Source organism: Coffea arabica, chromosome 5e (genome assembly GCF_036785885.1).
Source record: "Coffea arabica cultivar ET-39 chromosome 5e, Coffea Arabica ET-39 HiFi, whole genome shotgun sequence".
Taxonomy (NCBI): domain Eukaryota; kingdom Viridiplantae; phylum Streptophyta; class Magnoliopsida; order Gentianales; family Rubiaceae; genus Coffea; species Coffea arabica.
This window is the reverse complement of record NC_092318.1, coordinates 40,418,830-40,441,937: the sequence shown is the minus strand read 5'-3', so window position 1 is coordinate 40,441,937 and position 23,108 is coordinate 40,418,830. Positions and strand designations below refer to the sequence as shown.

At 35.2% G+C, this 23,108-nt stretch overlaps 1 pseudogene; it reads right to left on the bottom strand.

Annotated features, from left to right (window-relative positions):
- Nucleotides 1-14,324: 14,324 nt before the first annotated feature.
- LOC113687327 (uncharacterized) lies at nucleotides 14,325-15,852 on the bottom strand (annotated as a pseudogene).
- Nucleotides 15,853-23,108: the final 7,256 nt, after the last annotated feature.

Here is a 23,108-nt window from a genome sequence, read left to right as displayed (position 1 = left end):
TCGCTTTTTAAACAGTAAAACTTTGTAACATTTATACTTGAAATTGTCATGCGAGTTGAAAGTACAAGGAAAACATACTTCGAGCAATCATTATTTCATTTCTCAAGGGTACAAGTTCGGCCAAATCCTTACTTATATACCTCGGAACAAGAAGACTCAAGTATCCTAGATGGTTCAAGTAGTAATCACTCTTAACCCTTATTCAAGTTGCAAGTATAGTTTTCTAGTCCTCGAGCGTAAATTTGGGCAGCATGCCCTTTCTGTTTACCTAATTTCCAGCCATTATGGCTTCATTCTTTTACTCAATCCAACCCAAAGTCATACATATCATAGATTCAAGTAAATAGCCGTTCCATAGGCTCATAACAACATAAGAACAGAAATCAAAGTGATAACAAGTGCGGAAATGTAACCTAGCAAAAGACAGATTTGACGTGTGGTTGCGGAAATAACACATTCGAGGCTACGCTTATCGGATTGAGGCCAAAATTATACCGTTTCGAAGCTAAGACACAGGGCTACAATGGTCATGAAGATCACTTAGTCCAGTTTCCAATGCAACCTAGTCAAATCCTCAATTTACAGAACCAAAATCTAACTAGTCGGCTATTTAACCGCTCTGCACTGGAATGGTCATATCTCAGGTTACCAAGGTCCGATTAAGGTGTTCTTGGAGGCGTTTAAAATCTAAGTCAGAATACTAAAACTTTCATGTTTTGGCAAAAAGCTAAATCAGTACGGATCCTAATGAATAAACGTGATAAACTGGATAAACTGACCAAACGGACTACTGGGAAAAACCTTAAAACAGTGAGGGTATTTTGGTCTTTTCATGGGCTGCATTGCTCCGATTGAGCTGAAATTTTGTAGGCACCTATAAAATACCATTCTATACAACTTTAATGTTTTAGGCCAAGCCTAATTTGGCCTCTAACTATGAGTATTAAAATCGGACAGAATGTAATCCTGAAATTCCAGAAATCTGGAATTTTTGAAATCTCAAGTCAATCCTTCCATTTTCTTGCTTCCAATTCTACCAAAGCCCCTTATCTACTCTTATATACAACATATACTAAATATAAAACAAGGTTAGGCAGAAATTAATCAAACCCTAGCTTGCATATCTCATCCAAGAATCATCACAACAACTTGCTTATCTTGTAATCAAGCTAAAACATGATCTAAATAACATCTTAAATCAAAATTTAAAGGAGCAAGGATCATGATCAGATTTTTACCTCAAGAACAAGGCTTGGAAGAGTGATACTCCACTTCCTTTGAAATTTCTTAGTTCCTCTAGCCTTCCCACTCACCAACTAACACTTTAATCGGTCTGGTTTCCTTTCTTTCTCACTTGGTTGATCAAACTCAAGATGAAATGGTTGTTTTTCTTGTTTTTCTTGCTCTCCTTTTTCTCTCTCTCTCTCGGCTGTGATGGTGCAGAAATGAAGAGCTTTGGAGTTGGTTTTAGGGATAAATATGATGTAAATTCATTAGTCAACCAACCAAGGAAAGACTACCACTTGTTGCTTCAAGATTGGTTCTTAATTTTTTTCCTTTTCCTTGTTGTTTTTGGTCAAAAAATTCGGCCAGCTTGCTCAGCTTTATAGCTGATGTTTGGCTCTAATATTAAAGAGATTAAGTATATAAAATATGATGGTCAAGTGGTGCGTTCAATCGGTAGTGCACGGTACCCGTCGGTTCGCACCGTTTTTCTTAAAAACACATGTACTAGGGTTTTTACTTCCTATTCACCAACTCTATATCATTGCTCCTAATAACATATTATTTCTCACTTAAAAGTCACTTTTAATCACCAAATTTGATCCTTGCTCAGTACCGAAAATTCATCGGGCGAAAAATCACAAAAACCCTAATTTTGCTCCAATCTTGAAACCAAAAGTGAAACCCTACTTTCTAGGTTTAGTTACACTTATTGTGGAAAGATTGGGTGGTAGGGCTTTAATAAATGAATAATTTCCAAATAAAAGGAAATTTTTAAGAAAAACGTGAGAGATTTTACAATTCTAGTAATTAAAATTAGGGTTTCAATTAAAATGTGAGAGATTTAAGAAAACCGGTTAGTCACAAGTAAACTAGAGTTTTTGATTAAAATTTTAGGGTTTCTAATCTTTTAAAACAAAATAAGGTTTTAAATCAAACCCAAAGAAATACACTTTAGTATCTTCTTTACAAACAACCTCCTAATATTCGGGGTGTCACAATCTCCCCTCCTTAAAAGAATTTCGTTCTCGAAATTCATACATGCATTTCGAATAATGTAGGGTATTTTCCTTATATATTCATTTCCAACTCTCAGGTCTCATTATAGCCAAAACTTAGTTAAACAATAGAAATCACGAGTCATACCTTCTACTATCTCCGATGGCTCGGGTAATGCCTGTTGATCCAAGGCGTATACTCTAACTGGCACTCTTGGCTTAGTCCCTCCTACATTTGCTTGTTCAGGGTTTAGGTGTGATCTATGGGGACAGGTTGCAAGCTGGTGTTCGGTACTACCACACCATAAACATTTTCCTGCTTTCCGCCAACAATCATTCTCCGTATGATTGACCTTTCCACAGTACCCACAAGATACTTGAGGGGCTGAGGTCTGACCTCCTTGTGAGGCACCTCTTGCTTGGCCCCAGCCACGCGAAGCTCCTCTTGGAGTACTTTCCTTAGATATCCCTGAAATTTTCTCACCACCATCTCCTCGACCTATCTTAGAGGGTGGCATATCGAATTCACCTTGTCCTTGCCTATGACTTCCACCAGGCGCACCTCTCCTTTTTGCATGAAAAGCCCTCACTTGTGCCCTAGCAGTTTCTATTCTTTGGGCCTTCTCCAAAACCTCCATAAACGTGTTAATCTGAGCTGCCGCTAAGACTTCTTGTAATTCCACATTTAGCCCTTGCACGAATCTCTGTACTTTTCTTGGCTCCGTAGCAATCAACTCAGGAGCAAATTTTGACAATTTTATAAACTGAGTCTCATACTCAGCTACACTCAACATTCCCTGACGGAGTTTAATGAAATCGTCCTCTCGCTTCTCCTGGACGATGGGTGGAAGGTATTTTTCGTTAAACTCCCGTACGAAATTTAACCAGGTCCATGCAGTCGCCTCTCTCTCCCACTTGGCCCTCACTACGTTCCACCAAACCCTAGCTGGCCCCTCGTATTGGAAAACAGCGAATTGAACTTGCCTCTCCTCTGTATAATTTAAGGCAGCAAAAATATTAATCATGGCCTCTAGCCATTTCTCGGCTCCGTCCGGGTCTGATCCTCCTAAGAACTTGGGTGGAGAGAACTTCTGGAATCTCTCTAAAGCCCTATCTTGCCCCATATCGGGGTCCCTAGGTTGATTTACAGGGGCTTGACCGTATTGTTCCACTAAGCGGGCCAAAATATTGATCATTTGCCGAATGGCAGTTGCCACTTGATCTCCCCCTGCAGCTTGGGGTTCAGGTTGTGGCTCAATCGTTGCCTCTCGCCCCTCTCTCGGTTCTGGCACCGGTTCCTGTGCTTGTCTACCCCCACGGCCACGACTAGGACCGCGTCCTCGGTTAGTTCCCCTGACTTGACTTCTTCTACCCTCCATGTTTTGGATTTAACCAACTATAGACATATAAACAAAGTAAGGTATGGCTCGTATCGCACGTTGCAAAAGATTAATAGAGGTAATAAAACACATAATAAACAAGTACTTTATATACATAGCAAACAAATCACATAACCTATAGGACATTAACCCTAGGTATTGCTCAGGCACTACACTTAATCAAAACTCGAAGCACGTGAATAATAAGGATCCCAAATCCCATGAATATCTTCAATATATTTCAAGTCCAGACTATTCGTATTCCCGGTGCCTTTGCTTTCGCCATCCAAACTTATCCTAATATTACGCGAGATCTCAACTTATTGTCAAGGTATCACTCTTTGGTACTTGGGGACAAGAATCCGAAAATATGATAATTCACCACTCAAGCTGGCCAGGCTCAAGAGCAAATCACTCTTATTAGAGATTCCTACCCAACATACATGTTTAAGGTCCCCAACAATAGACAATTGTTCCACACTTAACAAGTCAATCCCCACAGTCCGAGAACCTTCTCCCGGCACGAGTTCGATAGGAGCTCTGATACCATCTGTGACGATCCCACCTACCCCTAAGGCGTACCAGAGGGTTCGGCGGACCGCCTACCCAACTCTCGCCAGGACTCACTCACTATCTAAAACGACTCGCGTGCGTACATCCAAGAACCATGAATAACATCCACAATTCAAACTTATAATTTACATTAATACAATTCAAGGTACAAGGTCTCAATATACCAAACTAGTTCAAAGGGTATACAAACCAAATACAAAACATTCTATTCGAGGAATAGCGCGAGTACAAGACAAAAATCAAAAGTCAAACGACTAGGGTACGCTAGCCTTTACACGTCTCACGCCTCGCTCGTACCCCCTGTAAGGAAAACAAATAGCGTGGAATGAGCTAAAAGCCCAGTGAGGTTCCAAATAACAAATTGTCCATTTGAAAAGTACAAGTTTTCGATATAGCAAAGTAACGAGCATGAAGAGTTCATAAAAGTGAGTCATAACACGTCAAGCAGCAATCTCAAAATGAGCAAGTGTAAAGGTTTTTCAGAAGAGTCAATAATCCAATAAGCAATAATCATTCCAAACTATAAGGATACGGACGGCTCTCAGGAGCCAAATTCCCATTGCATTACCAAAAACTTGATCACGTAGTAGTTGACACTCCATCAACTTTCAAGTAAAGGAACTAATCCAGTAGAGCACCACTTACGCTACTCTCCGTCCACCATTCAAACCCCCTACTGGGCCCAAAATCCTCAAGAAACACGGGTGGTATTACTCGAGTATACCGATTAGTCGAGAAGGTATCACTCCACTCGCCAATCAAGAGACCCAGGGTTCGTTACCCAATCGACCAAACCCTTGCCGGCTCGACTCGAGTAACTTGCCGCAGGATTTTTGGAATTCCAGGAAGTGCGCACATCATAATCAAGTATATCAAATCACTTTCAACAATAAACAATTATATATCACGTGAGGGCAACTGCGATAAAGTACACTCTTGCCCTAACAATTCACGTATATAACATGTAATCACATTGATCACGTATCAAGTACAAGTATCAAGTTTAATTCAGTATTTGAAATCAATTCGGTATTTGAAAGCACTCACCAAAAGATATAGTGCCTTACTGGTCACTTTCAGGTTGTACTCCGGGTTCGGAGTCCAAATTTGCGATAAAACTCAATTTGAGAACTTTGAAACATGACTAAGATTCGAAACTTAGACGTTTCGTTCAATAAGAATCAAGAAATGGAAATTCACTCGGATAGTAGTCGTGAAACACTTGCTCGCTTTTTAAACAGTAAAACTTTGTAACATTTATACTTGAAATTGTCATGCGAGTTGAAAGTACAAGGAAAACATACTTCGAGCAATCATTATTTCATTTCTCAAGGGTACAAGTTCGGCCAAATCCTTACTTATATACCTCGGAACAAGAAGACTCAAGTATCCTAGATGGTTCAAGTAGTAATCACTCTTAACCCTTATTCAAGTTGCAAGTATAGTTCTCTAGTCCTCGAGCGTAAATTTGGACAGCATGCCCTTTGTGTTTACCTAATTTCCAGCCATTATGGCTTCATTCTTTTACTCAATCCAACCCAAAGTCATACATATCATAGATTCAAGTAAATAGCCGTTCCATAGGCTCATAACAACATAAGAACAGAAATCAAAGTGATAACAAGTGCGGAAATGTAACCTAGCAAAAGACAGATTTGACGTGTGGTTGCGGAAATAACACATTCGAGGCTACGCTTATCGGATTGAGGCCAAAATTATACCGTTTCGAAGCTAAGACACAGGGCTACAATGGTCATGAAGATCACTTAGTCCAGTTTCCAATGCAACCTAGTCAAATCCTCAATTTACAGAACCAAAATCTAACTAGTCGGCTATTTAACCGCTCTGCACTGGAATGGTCATATCTCAGGTTACCAAGGTCCGATTAAGGTGTTCTTGGAGGCGTTTAAAATCTAAGTCAGAATACTAAAACTTTCATGTTTTGGCAAAAAGCTAAATCAGTACGGATCCTAATGAATAAACGTGATAAACTGGATAAACTGACCAAACGGACTACTGGGAAAAACCTTAAAACAGTGAGGGTATTTTGGTCTTTTCATGGGCTGCATTGCTCCGATTGAGCTGAAATTTTGTAGGCACCTATAAAATACCATTCTATACAACTTTAATGTTTTAGGCCAAGCCTAATTTGGCCTCTAACTATGAGTATTAAAATCGGACAGAATGTAATCCTGAAATTCCAGAAATCTGGAATTTTTGAAATCTCAAGTCAATCCTTCCATTTTCTTGCTTCCAATTCTACCAAAGCCCCTTATCTACTCTTATATACAACATATACTAAATATAAAACAAGGTTAGGCAGAAATTAATCAAACCCTAGCTTGCATATCTCATCCAAGAATCATCACAACAACTTGCTTATCTTGTAATCAAGCTAAAACATGATCTAAATAACATCTTAAATCAAAATTTAAAGGAGCAAGGATCATGATCAGATTTTTACCTCAAGAACAAGGCTTGGAAGAGTGATACTCCACTTCCTTTGAAATTTCTTAGTTCCTCTAGCCTTCCCACTCACCAACTAACACTTTAATCGGTCTGGTTTCCTTTCTTTCTCACTTGGTTGATCAAACTCAAGATGAAATGGTTGTTTTTCTTGTTTTTCTTGCTCTCCTTTTTCTCTCTCTCTCTCGGCTGTGATGGTGCAGAAATGAAGAGCTTTGGAGTTGGTTTTAGGGATAAATATGATGTAAATTCATTAGTCAACCAACCAAGGAAAGACTACCACTTGTTGCTTCAAGATTGGTTCTTAATTTTTTTCCTTTTCCTTGTTGTTTTTGGTCAAAAAATTCGGCCAGCTTGCTCAGCTTTATAGCTGATGTTTGGCTCTAATATTAAAGAGATTAAGTATATAAAATATGATGGTCAAGTGGTGCGTTCAATCGGTAGTGCACGGTACCCGTCGGTTCGCACCGTTTTTCTTAAAAACACATGTACTAGGGTTTTTACTTCCTATTCACCAACTCTATATCATTGCTCCTAATAACATATTATTTCTCACTTAAAAGTCACTTTTAATCACCAAATTTGATCCTTGCTCAGTACCGAAAATTCATCGGGCGAAAAATCACAAAAACCCTAATTTTGCTCCAATCTTGAAACCAAAAGTGAAACCCTACTTTCTAGGTTTAGTTGCACTTATTGTGGAAAGATTGGGTGGTAGGGCTTTAATAAATGAATAATTTCCAAATAAAAGGAAATTTTTAAGAAAAATGTGAGAGATTTTACAATTCCAGTAATTAAAATTAGGGTTTCAATTAAAATGTGAGAGATTTAAGAAAACCGGTTAGTCACAAGTAAACTAGGGTTTTTGATTAAAATTTTAGGGTTTCTAATCTTTTAAAACAAAATAAGGTTTTAAATCAAACCCAAAGAAATACACTTTAGTATCTTCTTTACAAACAACCTCCTAATATTCGGGGTGTCACATAATTAAGTGCAAGCCTTATTTTTAGAAGTTCTAAACCTTTTGCTTTTTCATCTAAAGCAACCACAAATGTTTAATTTTGATTTTCAAAAGTTTATTCTATTGACAAGTTTTTTTTTTATATTATCAATAACTGTAACCTAGTCTAAAACCATTCTTTTGGTTCTCCTAATCATTGCAGTAGAACTAGTTAAATTCACTATATTCATTAACACAAAACAAAAACATTGAAGTTTATCTAGTTGAAAAATAGAGAAGTAATTGTCAATTTTATTTAATCTAAAATGACAATTTATTGGACTAATTAGGGAAGGGTAACTAAATTTTAAACCAATGGAGGCAAGAAAATTATAGTTATTATAAATGTTATCTAATGACATCCAAGATCCAAATTCACTTTATATATATATATTAAATGCACAAAATGAAAGTTTCATCTTTGAATGAATATATAAAAAAAAGTTATAACCAGGAAAATCTAAAAGTCAATTTTTGTCTTCCATCAAAACGAAACATAGAAAAACAAAAAATTTGCGTAATAGCTAAACTGAATGCTGGAGCCTTGGGTTGATGAATTAATGAAACATTGCAAATAAAATTATCTTAGCACAAAATTTTGTATAGAAATTTACAAGACGAAAATCAAGAAGTTACACAGGATAGAATATGGAATTTGTTTGGCTGTCATTTTAAGGGAAAAAGAATAATTAAAAGAAAAAAAGACAATAGGTAATGGTGGGATGGTGGGATGGTGGGTCTTTCAATTGTTTTGACTTGGGGTTTCTGTTATAGGATTGGATAACTAAATTGGAATTGGGCATTCTGATTTTTCATCGAAGTAGTACACATGGTGGAATTTTCAGTGCTACATGAATTTGGTTTTGGATGGGAATCAGAGTTGGACTTTTTTTTTTTATTAGTACGAGACATATGCATAAATGTTAGGGGGACAGACTTCTTGTTGTTTTAAACTTTAAGAATAATTTGTAAGTAAAACTTTAAAAAAAAAGAATAATTTATAAGTACAGTGTTGTTTCCGAGGAGAAAACATTGCTTGTTGGAGTCAAGACTTCAACTATGCCGTTCTATTTCAGATGATTATGCCATAGTGTCTAATTTAAATTTAGATCAAAGTGTTATTTCAAAATGGGTTTTTTGTAACCGGTGTCAAAAGGCCACTGTTGTAAAACTAATAAAATAAACCACTATAATATCAAGTGAACTATTGGAGAAAGATGTAGAGAAATGGAGAGTGATATTCTTATTATTCCAACTAATACAAAAGTCTTCACAAAGGATGTCAATGTACCTCTATATATAGGTACTACAAGATTAAAGGTATATCAATTCTATTAAACACTCACTACTATAAGAATATGAAGAAACCTATGAAACGGTTTCTCCACTACATGAATAGATTTATGGATTGTAACTTCTATACATAATATAGCCATAAATCATGAATTAATCCTCTTGGGAATACAAAGGGACATCCACACTTTTAATTATTTCATAACACTCCCCCTTGGATGTCCATTACACAAAGAATATGTCTCGTTAAAACCTTACTAGGGAAAAACCCATCGGGACAAAAATCCTAGTGAAGGAAAAAGAGTACACTATTCTTGTGTATTAATTAAGATGTCAACAAATATCCCATGATTATTTAGATATTTTTATGATGCTTTATCTTTTATGTAATTTTTCTTTCTATTGAATATTTATTTTCGCATCTTTATTAATATTTTTGTTTGAAATTTTCTTCCTGAAGAAGAAATGGATGTCAAATATTTGGGATTAAATAATGGTGATGATGATATTTGTCTCATTGATAGTGCTACTACGCACACCATATTGAAAAATAAAAAATGTTTTTCTGTTTAAAAATGGGAGAGACAAACGTTAATACCATTAGTGGTAGTGCAAAATTGATTGAAGGCTCCGGAAGAGCCACTATATTTCTCCCTGAAGGGACAAAAATTATTGTAAATAATGCACTATTCACTCCCAAGTCTCGAAGAAACTTGTTGAGTTTTAAAGATATCCGCGAAAATGGATATCATATCGAGACAATGACTGAGACAAATGGTGAATTTTTATTAATCACAAGTATCATTTATGGGAAAAAATGCGAAATAGAAAAATTACCTTCTTTTTCTTCTGGCTTATATTATGCACAAATTAGTGCAATTGAAATTCATCACCTAGTAGACCAGAAGTCTACTCATCCCAATGATTTTATGGTTTGGCATGATCGTCTCGGACATCCCGGATCTATAATGATGAGACGAATAATTGAGAATTCACATGGCCACTCATTGAAAAATCAAAAAGTATTAAAAGCCAATGAATTCTCTTGTGTTGCTTGTTCTCAAGGGAAATTAATTATTAGACCATCACAAGTTAAAGTTGGGACTGAATCCCCTGCATTTCTAGAACGAATTCATGGTGATATATGTGGGCCTGTAGATCCACCATGTGGACCATTTCGATATTTTATGGTGCTAATTGATGCATCAACTAGATGGTCACATGTATGTTTATTATCTACTCGCAACTTGGCATTTGCGAGATTGCTTGCTCAAATAATTAAATTGCGAGCACAATTTTCAGATTATCCAATAAAGAAAATTCGTCTAGATAATGCTGGTGAATATTCGTCACATGCTTTTGACGATTATTGTATGTCCATTGGAATAACTGTTGAACATCCTGTAGCTTATGTTCACATACAAAATGGTCTAGCCGAATCACTTATTAAACGGCTACAATTAATTGCTAGACCATTGTTGATGAGGTCTAAACTTCCTTCATCTGCTTCGGGACATGCTATTTTACATGCAGCAACACTTGTGAGAATTAGGCCGACAAATTATCATACTTATTCTCCCCTACAATTAACTTTTGGTTATGAGCCAAATATTTCTCATTTACGAATATTTGGTTGTGCGGTGTATGTCCCAATTGCACCGCCCCAACGTCGTAAATTGGACTCACTGGCTAAAAGAAAAGTTTATCATAAATAAAGCACTACTTTTTATCATGTCTCGGAAAATTTATTGAATTTGAATATCCATTGAAATGGATATCAAATTGAGACACTAAATGAGACAATAATAGAGATCATGTTTAGAAATCAAATGAGATAAATGTTAATTATATCATAATAACCATTCGAGAGAGAAATAGTTATCGATATAGTTGTCTTCATTCTTATTTGATTTATAATTATCACCTGCAGTAAACCAGAAGTTTATTGATCCCAATGGATATATGATTTGACAAAAGTGATAATATTTGAGAGCCAACAAGTGTTTATACATACCCCCTTGATATTATATATGGCTCCAAAAGAAATTTAAAATTTATGTCGGGTATGAATCACCTTTTACGATTAAATATCGTAAAATATTGATGAGTGATCTATTGAATGATTTATTTATTCTGATGAACTACGATTCCCGACATTAGGGGGAGGAAAAAATCAACCGAAAGGAAATCATCTGAAAAATTGAATTTTCTCGATCCTCATACAAAATAATGTGAACTAGAACTTCAAGAAATTCTTCATTTGTAGAAAGTTATATTTATCGACTCCAGAAGAGTCATTAAATCAACTATTCCTGCAGGAAATACTCTAGCTAAAATTGATGTCCCTGAAGGACATGCACAAGTGCTACAAATAAATTTAAGGCCGGCCTACCTAAACAAAATATAAATTGATTTGAAATATCTTCGGAGATTAAATGTCATGACAAAATTCAACCTCTTGAAGAGGTTGCTCCTGAAGAGCCAACTCCTGAAGAGAATGAAATCATAGAAAATTTAATTGGAGCCTAATGAAATGTAGCACTTGATATTATAGAAGTTGATGAGAATCATAAATCTAAATCGGTTGATGAATGTCGGTATAGAAATGATTGTTCAAAGTGGAAAGATACGATCCAATCTAAATTGGATTTATTGGTTAAAAGAAAAGTTTTGGACTTGTAGTCCAAACACTTGAAGGTGTAAAGCTAGTAGAAGATAAATGGGTATTTGTGAGAAAAAGAAATGAGAAAAATAAAATTGTGAGGTATAAGGCAAGACTTGGACCTCAAGAATTTTCACAAAGTGGATGCTATCACATTTAAATATCTTGTGAGTTTTACAGTACATGAAAAATTAGATATGCGTCTAATGGACGTCGTTACTGCATATTTATATGGGAATTTTGAAAATGATATTTATATGAGAATCCGCGAAGGATTCAACATGCCTGAAGCATGCAAATCAAATTCTAAAAATATTTATTCTATTACATTACAAAGGTCTCTGTATGGGTTCAAACAATCTGGACGTATGTGGTATAACCGCCTCAATAAATGTCTGACTAAAGAAGGTTATACCAATGATCCAATATGTCCATGCGTTTTTATCAAGAAAAATGGATCAAATTTTGTGATAATTGCTGTATATGTTGATGATCTAAATTTTATTGGAACTCCTGAAGAGATTCAAAATAATGTTCAATATTTGAAGAAGGAATTTGATATCAAAGAATTTTGGAAAAACAAAATTCTACCTTGATTTACAAATTGAGCATTTGAGAGGTAGAATTTTTGTTCACCAAACTGCATATACCCGGAAGGTATTAAAGCAGTTTTATATGGATAAGGCACATATATTAAGTATTCCAATGATCGTCAGATCATTAGATCCTAATAAAAATTCTTTTAGACCGCGAGAGGAAGATGGAGAGATACTTGGTCCTGAAGTATCATATCTCAGTGCAATTGGTGAAGCATGTTGAAATGCGACGATTAAAAGATCTCAAATGATGTTTGCATCAGGAGGAGAAATTAATACACAAGAATAGTGTACTCTTTTTCCTTCACTAGGATTTTTGTCCCGATGGATTTTTCCCTAGTAAGGTTTTAACGAGGCATATTCTTTGTGTAATGGACATCCAAGGGGGAGTGTTATGAAACAATTAAAAGTGTGGATGTTTCTTTGTATTCCCAAGAGGATTAATTCATGATTTATGGCTATATTATGTATAGAAGTTACAATCCATAAATCTATTCATGTAGTGGAGAAACCGTTTCATAGGTTTCTTCATATTCTTATAGTAGTGAGTGTTTAATAGAATTGATGTACCTTTAATCTTGTAGTACCTATATATAGAGGTACATTGACACCCCTCGATGTTGCTGCTGCAGGAGCATGTTAGAGACATGAAAAGTAGAAAATGTTTTCTCTAACATATCTTCATCAGTGACTTTTCCGCCACATAATGATAATTGAGAAGTGATTCTGAACATGGCTGAATTATATTCGTTGACAGATTTAAAATCTTGCAGCCGTAGGTGAAGCCAATCATATCGGGTTTTTGGAAGAACGACCAACTTCAGGTGGTCGAATCTTTCTTTCAAATCTTGCCAAAGGACAAGAGGATCTTTGACAGTAAGATACTCTATTTTTAATCCTTCATCTAAATGATGACGAAGGAAAATCATAGCTTTGGCACGGTCTTGGTTTGAGGATTCATTTTTTTCCACAATAGTATTACCAAGACCCATTGCCTCAAGATGGATTTCAACATCCAATACCCATGATAAATAATTTTTTTCAGAAATATCAAGAGGTACAAACTCTTGTTTTGTAAGATTAGCCATAAGAAATTGAAATAAGTTTTTGAGTTAGAAATTTACCTTAGAATTTTCTTGAGCAGAATTTCGATAAAATCTAGTGCTTCACTTTGTTCAATGTAGAGCCTCCGTTTTACCCTTTTGCTCAAAAGTAGAGTCTCGTGCTAATAACGTGTTGTAAAACTAATAAAATAAACCACTATAATATCAAGTGAACTATTGGAGAAAGATGTAGAGAAATGGAGAGTGATATTCTTATTATTCCAACTAATACAAAAGTCTTCACAAAGGGTGTCAATGTACCTCTATATATAGGTACTACAAGATTAAAGGTATATCAATTCTATTAAACACTCACTACTATAAGAATATGAAGAAACCTATGAAACGGTTTCTCCACTACATGAATAGATTTATGGATTGTAACTTCTATACATAATATAGCCATAAATCATGAATTAATCCTCTTGGGAATACAAAGGGACATCCACACTTTTAATTGTTTCATAATAGCCACTTATTAATGAAACTATATTTCATTCAATCTATCATAGGGAAAAATGCACTTTTCATCCTCAAAGTTTGGGTTCTTGACCAATTTCATCTCAAAATTTCACCCAAAACACATTTCATCCTCAAAGATCCGTAATTTTGGAAATTAAGGACAATTGACGGAAATTTGCATGTGAGCCGTTAGAACCAACTTTAAACCCAATAAAAAATGGGTAAAACCGAATGGAGCCATTTTTTAATGGAACAATAATTTGCAACGGACGAAAACTAACATTCTTCTCCTTCTTCCCTCTCCTTCATTATGATCCACACACACTGCACTATCCTTTCTTCCTTCCTCTCTTTGCTCTTTTTCTCTCAGAGAGTGAGAGAGGGCGAAGAGGAAATGAGTTTTGGCGATTTTTCCGTTCTTTTCTTTCTCCGCACCCATCTCACCTCCCTCTGTTGCTCACGCCTCACGCCTCATGCCTAATGATCCACGACCCTTTTAGTACCCTCATGCCTAATGCCTCATGCCTAATGCTCACGCTATTATCTCTATCGCTACATTAAAAGCTAGCTAACAAGCTGTAGATGGATTGGTGAAGGAATTAAAGAAGTGCGGTTTTGGGGCCATGGAAAATGGGCTCTTACTGGAAGAGTTTTCACCAACTCTGCCGACCCTTTCGCAAGAAGGGCGCATGGTCAGTGTAGCCGTTGGCAATTGCATGTACAAGAGCTACGCTAGTTTTAGCGCTTTCAATTCTTGTAGCTCCTTCTCCAGCCTCCTGTTCTCGTCCGTCAGCGTCTCGTAGCATTTCTTCAAGAACTCGCAGTCTACTTCCGTTTGCTTAAGGTTCGTCCTGCGTATAGCCAAGAAAAAGCCCCCCTCTATTATTTCAAATGGACAAAATTTATGCATATCTCAAAAAACCGGCTCGCACGATCGATTCTGTTTTTCCTCAACATTGTTAATCTTCGGGGATGAGGGATGAAGAAGCAAGTACCTGGCTCTTCTGTTCTGAAACCACACCTCAACTTGTCAAGGCCTTAAATTCAGTTCCCTCGCCAAATCTTGCTTTTGCTTCTGCAAAATCAGCAAATATGTATGTATATACACACGATTTAATTTGCCCTGTGAAATGATTGTTCAAATGTTAAAAAAGAGAGCAAGGAATGTTATACTATTACGTGTGAAAATAAATCAACTAGCCAGCCACAGAGAGAGAGAGAGAGAGAGAGAGAGATGTTATCGGATTGCTATGCTGCTTGAAGCTCTCTTCCAAAAGAGCAGACTGAGCTTTTGTGAGGCAAAGCTTCTTTCTTCCATTAGAACCATCATCATCTTCATCACTTACTCTTAAGGAAACTGTCTCGATCTCCACCTCTTCGCTGCTACCGAGCTCTCTCTCCCTCTTCACGCTATTGTTGGAAAAGGATGACGCAGCACTATCTTGACGATGCAAGTCAGCAGCAGAAGGTGGAGGCTCATTATTGGAGGCCTTATTAGCAGAGTGAGTGAGAGGAAGAAGGAAACATTTGTCTATATTTGCAGCAGAGTTTGACATCCATTCTTTCATGTCATCAACAGATTTCGCGACCTTAAAGATTTTGTCATCAGATTCGACTCCCATTGCTGTCACAGACGCGTTTACAAGCCTTGAAGAATCCTTGAACAAGACATTGCAGTCTTTCAAAGCTGTCAAAGTTCTTGAATCTTTGACCTCAGAGATTGCCTTTTCATTAGCTGAAATCAAGTCCTCTAGTTGATTGATAGCAGCACGGAGAGAGAGGGTGAAAATTCTTGATGGGGTGGTCTTGATCTCACCTAAATCGGTGGAGAAATTCGTGCGGAGGCACCATATAGAGTCGAAACATGAGGTTGGTTTTGGAGTCAGATTGCAGATGGCGTGAATTGCTCTATCTGGAGTTGAAGCGGAGAGTAACTTAGACTCTTTTTCTTGTATAAGAGCTATGGAAACTGTGATGATTGAACCGATGATAACCGTGAATAAGACGATGAAAAAGACGTAGCTTCTTATCTTCCTTTTCTGTCTCGAAGCTTGATCTTCCATCAGCTGCCTATCCTTATTGGTGACTGAGTTCATATATGATTTCCACACTTTCTTATGGCATTTGTTTGAGAATAAGGAGATGATTCTTGTCGAGTGGGGATATGGAGTGGAAAAGATATAGTAGCTGCTTGATTATCTTCCAAACAGACAAGTATAGATACTGTGCAAGTTTTGTGGAAATAGTCAAGTCAATTCTGGCCTCATCTATTATAAGTCTCCGAGCCAATGAAACAAGAAGTCAAACTTTGGGAAATTTTTAACCACGATCTAAGACCAACACGCAAGTAATTATGAAAGTGGCTCCATTCTATTTGACCCCTTTTTGGTTGAGTATAGAGTTGGATTTGACAGATAGTACTTCTCACGTGCAAAGTTCCGTTCAAATTAAATAGCTATCCTTAATTTCCCGTCAATTGTCCTTGATTGACTAAAATTACGGATCTTTGAGGATGAAATGTGTTTTTGGTGAAACTTTGAGGTAAATTAGTCAAGAACCCAAACTTTGAGGATGAAAAGTGCATTTTTCCCATCTATCATATATAAACATACATTAATAATCATTATCCATCAAATAGACCGATTTTAAATAAGGACCCTACAATACTTGCTCTATGATAAGGAAGACAAAAAAAACAGGGGAAATATTTATTATTTTTGTTTCATTTATCTTTACATTAAGATTTTTTTATTTGATGCTTAAAGCGCCAAATAAGCATATAGAAAAAGGAAAGCGGCCCACCATTAAACCTTTAAAATTACCAACACTTTAGCAAACAAATTACCCTTCTGAAAAAAAAAAAGGAGACCCACTCCTTATTTGGTGCTTTAAGAGCACAAAATATAAGCCCAAAAGTTAAGACAGCATTTAAATCAGTAACTAATCTAATCCAATTTTATTAGTTGATGTCTAATTTGATATTTAAATGACATTTACATATCTTAACTAAGGTGTATATCAGGATCATCAGGATCATCATGATTTGAGACTTTTTAGGCATCCAATTATGTATTGCAACCTAACTTCCTTTTTAAGTGTTCTACTGTTACACTAATACGCCATCACCTATAATATCTGGACACCAATTTGAGTTAAAAAGTTTTAAAAAAATGATGAAATACGGAGTCCTCCTTAAAGTGCCAATATTTTTTCCTGCCAATCACAACATCACAATTCCCTGGCCTTTCCCTACCCAGAAAAATAAAGAGTGAAATGAAGGAAAGAAAAATCCAAGATGAAGAATAAGAAATATTTTGTTGATCTGCCATTATCTCTCATACACTTGCTAAGATATTCACTTGTATAATTTTGGGTTGATAATTTTGTATTTTTTAATATCAACTTCCATACTCTAAATTTCATCTATGCATTTGGGGATTTCATAGAATTTTATATACCTTTAAATTCTCAAGATTTCTAGGTTATTTGTGATTATTTATGTAGCAGAATAATTCACAGATGTAGTTATTCACTTGAAAATTTTCATATGCTAAATGTGAAGATTGTATAAATGCATCAACTATCCTTTTTCTTTTTTGCGTAATCATTGATAGTTGGGATAGCCATCATATTTACACAATTATATGAATGGTTTTTTCTTTGCTTAAAGAAAAGGGAAAAAGATTGGCTAAGTTACATTAAAAAGAAGAATAGAAAAAGGTAAGTGCAATAAAGAAAAAGAAAAAAAATTGGGTAAATTACTTTGAACAAAAAAAGAAAAAAGAAAAGAAGGAATAACAAATATGAAGATTGTATGAATGCAACTACATTGTTATTACAATAGAATACTTAAGGAAGCTTAGGTGATAATAAATCATTGAATGTTGATTGAATTTTGAAAAGGTCCCAAATCAGGATGAATCTGATATACTTTAAACTCCTTTAACTAATAACTCACTCCAAGAATTGTGAACCAAGAGAGCCTTTATATTGGTTTTGTTACCAAATGTATACATGAGTTTGTTTGGATAGTGTGAACCATTGTAAACCTGGGCTATCCTGCATAAATCATTGGTACAATGATATAATTGATAGACTTAGTTTGGAAGCCAACTTTGCTATGTACAAATGATAAAAGTTCAAGACATACTGTTTGTTCGATCAGATGGCGATTAATGTTCATAAATAAAATTTCTCTTCTATTTTAAAAAATATCTAAAGAGCGACAACAACTTGCATTTTCTTTCAAGCACATCCTTATACCCCTAAGGTGGAAGAAGTCAATTAGTGTGAAGAAGCAAACATTGAAACGATCCCCTAATTTCCAACAATAGTGGGCAAATTTCGATACCTTCCTGGTAAATGAATCATGCTTCAAAATCTACAACATAATGCTGATGATGAACTTGATATTTTCTTCCCGAATTGGCCTATTTCTTCCTTCATCTGGGATATGGTTCAGTAATTGATGCCTCATTGACAGAGCTTGGAGCTGAAATTCTTTGAGCGTTGGATTGATCAACTTTCAGCTCGTCTACCCTGCTCTCCGATCCATGGCTCCGGAAAACTGCCGGACGATGTGGAGTTGGTAGGGGAACAGAACTAGGATTGAGCATGCAGACCACAGAAGCCATTGTTGGTCTTTTAATGACATCTTCTTCAACACATAGTAAGCCAACTTGGATGCATTGAATGACTTCATTTCTGGCATAAGAATCTCCAATGCTTGAATCCAAAAGAGCTAAAGTTTGGCCGCGTCTCCAATGGTTCCAAGCCTTTTCGAAATAATCCCACTCATAAGGTGTTCATTCTTAAAAACTTCAATTAGCTTAAATAGATATACAGGTAATGTCAATATTCACAATAAGCAATAGTCAATACTCTCTATTTCAAGTTTAATCACATAAAAAGATGGATTAATCTTTCTTACACTACACAGTATATACATTGTTGTCAGCGTTGGATGAACAACAATTATATAAAATTTGAATTTTAAATTCAACTTTTGCATACATGTCATAAATCCAACGGTGATAGTGTATACACTGTCTAATATATAAGATTTATTCATAAAAGATTTCGAATCACAATCTTTTTTCCCATCATTGTAGTTAAGTATAACCTGAGAAAGAAGTACAATGGTCTTTACTGAAATTTACAAGTACTCTACTTTGAGTGTGTGACAACGTACAAATGAGAGAAAGAATAGCAATTATGACAAATCTTGCATCCGACATCTAAAAATTTCCATGAGAAGCACATAAACAGAAATACGTATTTATTTAGGGCAGGTAGTTCATAAATTATCATGCCATTTTGGTCTGGTTCACACAAAATGTTGACCTTTATGCTTTGCTTCATCCCACATCGGCCAAACGGAAGGAAAGGCTCCTTTGGAGAGCCTATAATAGAAGGGCCGATTGAAGGTTTTAAATGTACCAAACCAAGAGAGCATTAATGGGTTATTTGGGTCTTTGGGTCATTAAGCCTTTTGAAGTAGAAATACTTTGGACTCTCTTATGTTTTAGTATTAGGTACCTCTTTGGCCTAGGAACCATTTTTTTACGGCTTTTGTATATCTTCTTCATAGTAGAAATATTGTTCCTCTTCCGCCCGTAGACGTAGGACAATTTGACCGAACCACGTAAATTTCTGTATCTTTTATTTTGCTTTGTTATTTGTCTTTATTGGGTTGCCACAACCCTTTTATATGATCGGTTTTACCGCCTAAGTATTATATGGCTGGTGTCTACCGCCTAAATATTATATGGTCGGTTATATTGTCTAATAAGCAAACAGACTTAATTCATTTGTTCAAACAAATCTGAAGTGTTTGTAATATTAATCAATCTACTTTACCACTTGTTTCCAGTGCCATAGCAACATAACTCTTCCGCAATCTTCTTTTCAGGAAAACTAAAGCCATGATAAATAGCACGACAGCAACCCCAATTAATGGGACAGCAATCCGTAGGGGGCTTCGCCCTTTGCCTGGATGAAAGTTAGTTTAATTTAGCTTCGAAAGTCAGCTGATCATAGGAGATCAAGTTTATTAAACTTCGAGGTAGAGTCACTCTGAGACAGCCTTACATAGACAAAAAGCTAGAGTTGAGATCCTCTCTATTACTTTCTCACTTATGTGCCTAAATTTTTCATAACAATCTATTTATGTCAATAATTTTACTTCCACAAGTAGATCAACATACTTAAAATTCATTCTCACTTATGAATTTTTTGTCATTCAATTTGTACAAAACACTTTGACGGTGCAATATGGGTCAAAATTATATTAAAAAAAATGTAAAGTTTGATCCAATAGTAAAATTTAATCAATTTAATTCAAATTTTTTAATATACTTTAAACAACACCAGAAATATAATTTGGATGACCTTTTATTTCAAACATAGTATTATAACCATGTTTACTTAGGTGTAATGGAGAAAAAATTTTCTTCAATTAATGGAGAAGAGCCTAACCCAAAAAGCTATGCAAAAACACATTATTTGAAAGAATTTTTTTTTCAAATATTCTTTAAAAGTTTTTCACTACCTTTTGGTATCACATGCTTCATGTTGATGGTAAATGAAGAGAGATTTTCATCATCAATTTTCAATATTATGGATTAATATTAAGAAACTCCCCTGAGGTTTGAACATACACAAGCTTAACTGTGTTTGGACCAAATTACGACTACAAATTGTAAGCGAGGCTGTCCAGACCTAGTGATTATAAAGAAATGACAACAATGGCAAATATTTTGGAAATAAAACCAAACAAATGAGATTGCTTTTTTAGGCCAAAGAATTGCTATAGAAGAAAAAAGGTCGAAGAAAATTAATTACGAAAATTAAGAAGAGAGACAAATCACCAAAAATTCTTTAGCCTATGCACTTGCAGCCTTGTGTAGAAGTGCAAGTCCTTATTTCTTATTGTTGCAAGTCCTTATATGAAGAATACATGGCAATATGCATAGTTATTAAATTCGATCGGACAAGAAATCCAACAAAGGGACCAAGGCAATGGGTGACTAGTTTAACCAATCAGTCATTGGTTGAACTAGTGGGTACTAAATTAATATTTACAAATATAAAATAGAAATAAAGTGCTTTTAAATACAAATTATTATACTTTGAAAGATATATAATGAACATACAAATATTAATAGAAGATTCAATTTCATTTTACTGTACTTGCACATAATTAAATAACACATTCAAATATAGAACAAAATTGTATCACTTATTTTCAAAGATATAGCATAATTTTTATTATTTTATCTTTCAAAAATAAAATAATTTTTAACAACTCAAATATTGTAAGTTTGAAAGTTAAAATAATTAATTGTATAACAAAAAAGTAAACAAGTTTATGTGATAAAACATTTAATTATCAAGTAAAAACTAAGAAAGTAGTAAAATTTTATACACATTTAAATGAAAATCCAACATACAAATCTAGTCAAAAGTATAGTACACTTTATTTCAAAAACAATGATCCACACTTGTATTAGAAAAAAGAACCCAGTCAACTGGAAAACTAGAGGGGCTCCGATTGAACCACCATGTCAAACAGGTTTGATCGGACTAATTCATTCTCCAATCAAATTGGAAATCCTTTCGGCCGGATGGTCGAGTTATTGGTAGGGTTGCAAATTAATCGAACCGCTTACAAGCAATTCAATCCAAAGCTCAGCTCGAGCTCGATGTGCTGCTCACGACAACTCGAGCTCGATCAAGATCGAACTCGAGTCGGGCTCAATCTGATCAAGTCGAACTCGAATTCGAACTCGAGTTCAAAGATATTCAACTCATTAATTCATAAGCCGACTTAATTATATATAAATATTTTATTTTTTATTTTAATAATAAAATTACACATATATTCCTAATAGTTTATTATTTGTTAAGAAAATTATTATTTTATTCCCTTTTAAAAAATAAAATAAATATTTTTTTTAAGCTCAAGGTTGAATTCAATTTCGATTCGAATTTGAGTCAAACTCGAGCTCGAGTTGTTACATTGGGAGATCATCGAGTTCGAGCTCAAGTTTGAGTTTGATAAAACTAAGTCAAGTTTGGATCGATTAAACGAAAGTTGACTTGACTCAACTCATTTGTAGCCGATTTCATTGGGCTGATTGTTTCAACTGCTAGGGTCACGTCAGATTCAATAACTATAGGGGATGAAATAATAAGTAAAACAGAAAATCCATTGTGAAACAAATGTAAAAAAAATTTATTTGGCAAGAAAACAATGATAGGATTCAAAAGTGGAGGAGAAAGGGAATTTGAATCTAAGATCTCTAAATTCTAAGGTCTCAACCTTAGCCACTAAGCATATAGTGCGTTACCTCATGATCTCCATGTCTATGTGAAATTATCCTATTATCTTGGCCCCTTGAACTTTCTTGGGAAGTGGATCACTGATTTTTCCTTTTTAGGCTAAATTAACTTCAAAGAGGGTAAATATGGTATTGGTTGATTTCAATGCTAATATTTGTCTTGTATATTTTTTTCTCAGCTGTTTTCTACTTTGGGCTCTTGAACTAAAGACATACTGCCCCTTTAATCATTAAATTTCAAAGTAGAGCACTTTATTTCTTAAAATATGAAATTCATCCTACTTTAGTTCTTAATAATTGTATTCAAAATTTTGACAGCTAGTTTTGTCACAAAACGAAGAAAGATCAAATGGCTTCACGTTACCAAAGCACAACTAAGGTAAAATTGCGATTTTGAAACCACAAGAGGTTAAGAGGCAAAACATTAAACCACAGAGAAGTACCATTAATTTACTTATTTAATATCAGATTTCAAACTAGCAAACAATTCTACTTCAACATATATTCAGTAGTTATTACAATCCTAATGCTTGCAAAAAGACTAAATTTACTGTCCTAAGAAGTATGACTCCACTTAAAATCTTCCATAAATGACAAATGATGATGCATGTGATCAGTAAGATGTGCTAATGCTGAAATCTTACTGTTGCGTATTCAACTAAAATTTGACTTAGAAAATTCAATAAGTTACGTGGTGGTCTCCTATAGGTACATATTTTCGTTTGAAAGTGAATTCACACCCCTCATCCTATATTTACATATTCTACTAACTTCAATAATGTTAATTCCAATAATAAAGGTATGAATTTAAAATGAAGGCATGTGAATTTAGTATACTACAAACAAGAAATTGTAAGAATTAAGATTGTATTCAACACCAATTCCAAGAAGAAACGGCCATAGCAAGGCTGCAGAACTTACCTTCAGTGGAATTAGGAGGAGGACCGCCAGGAGAGTTTGGCGATGCAGAGGATACAGTATCATAGAAGACGGAGACCTCATACCTCAGA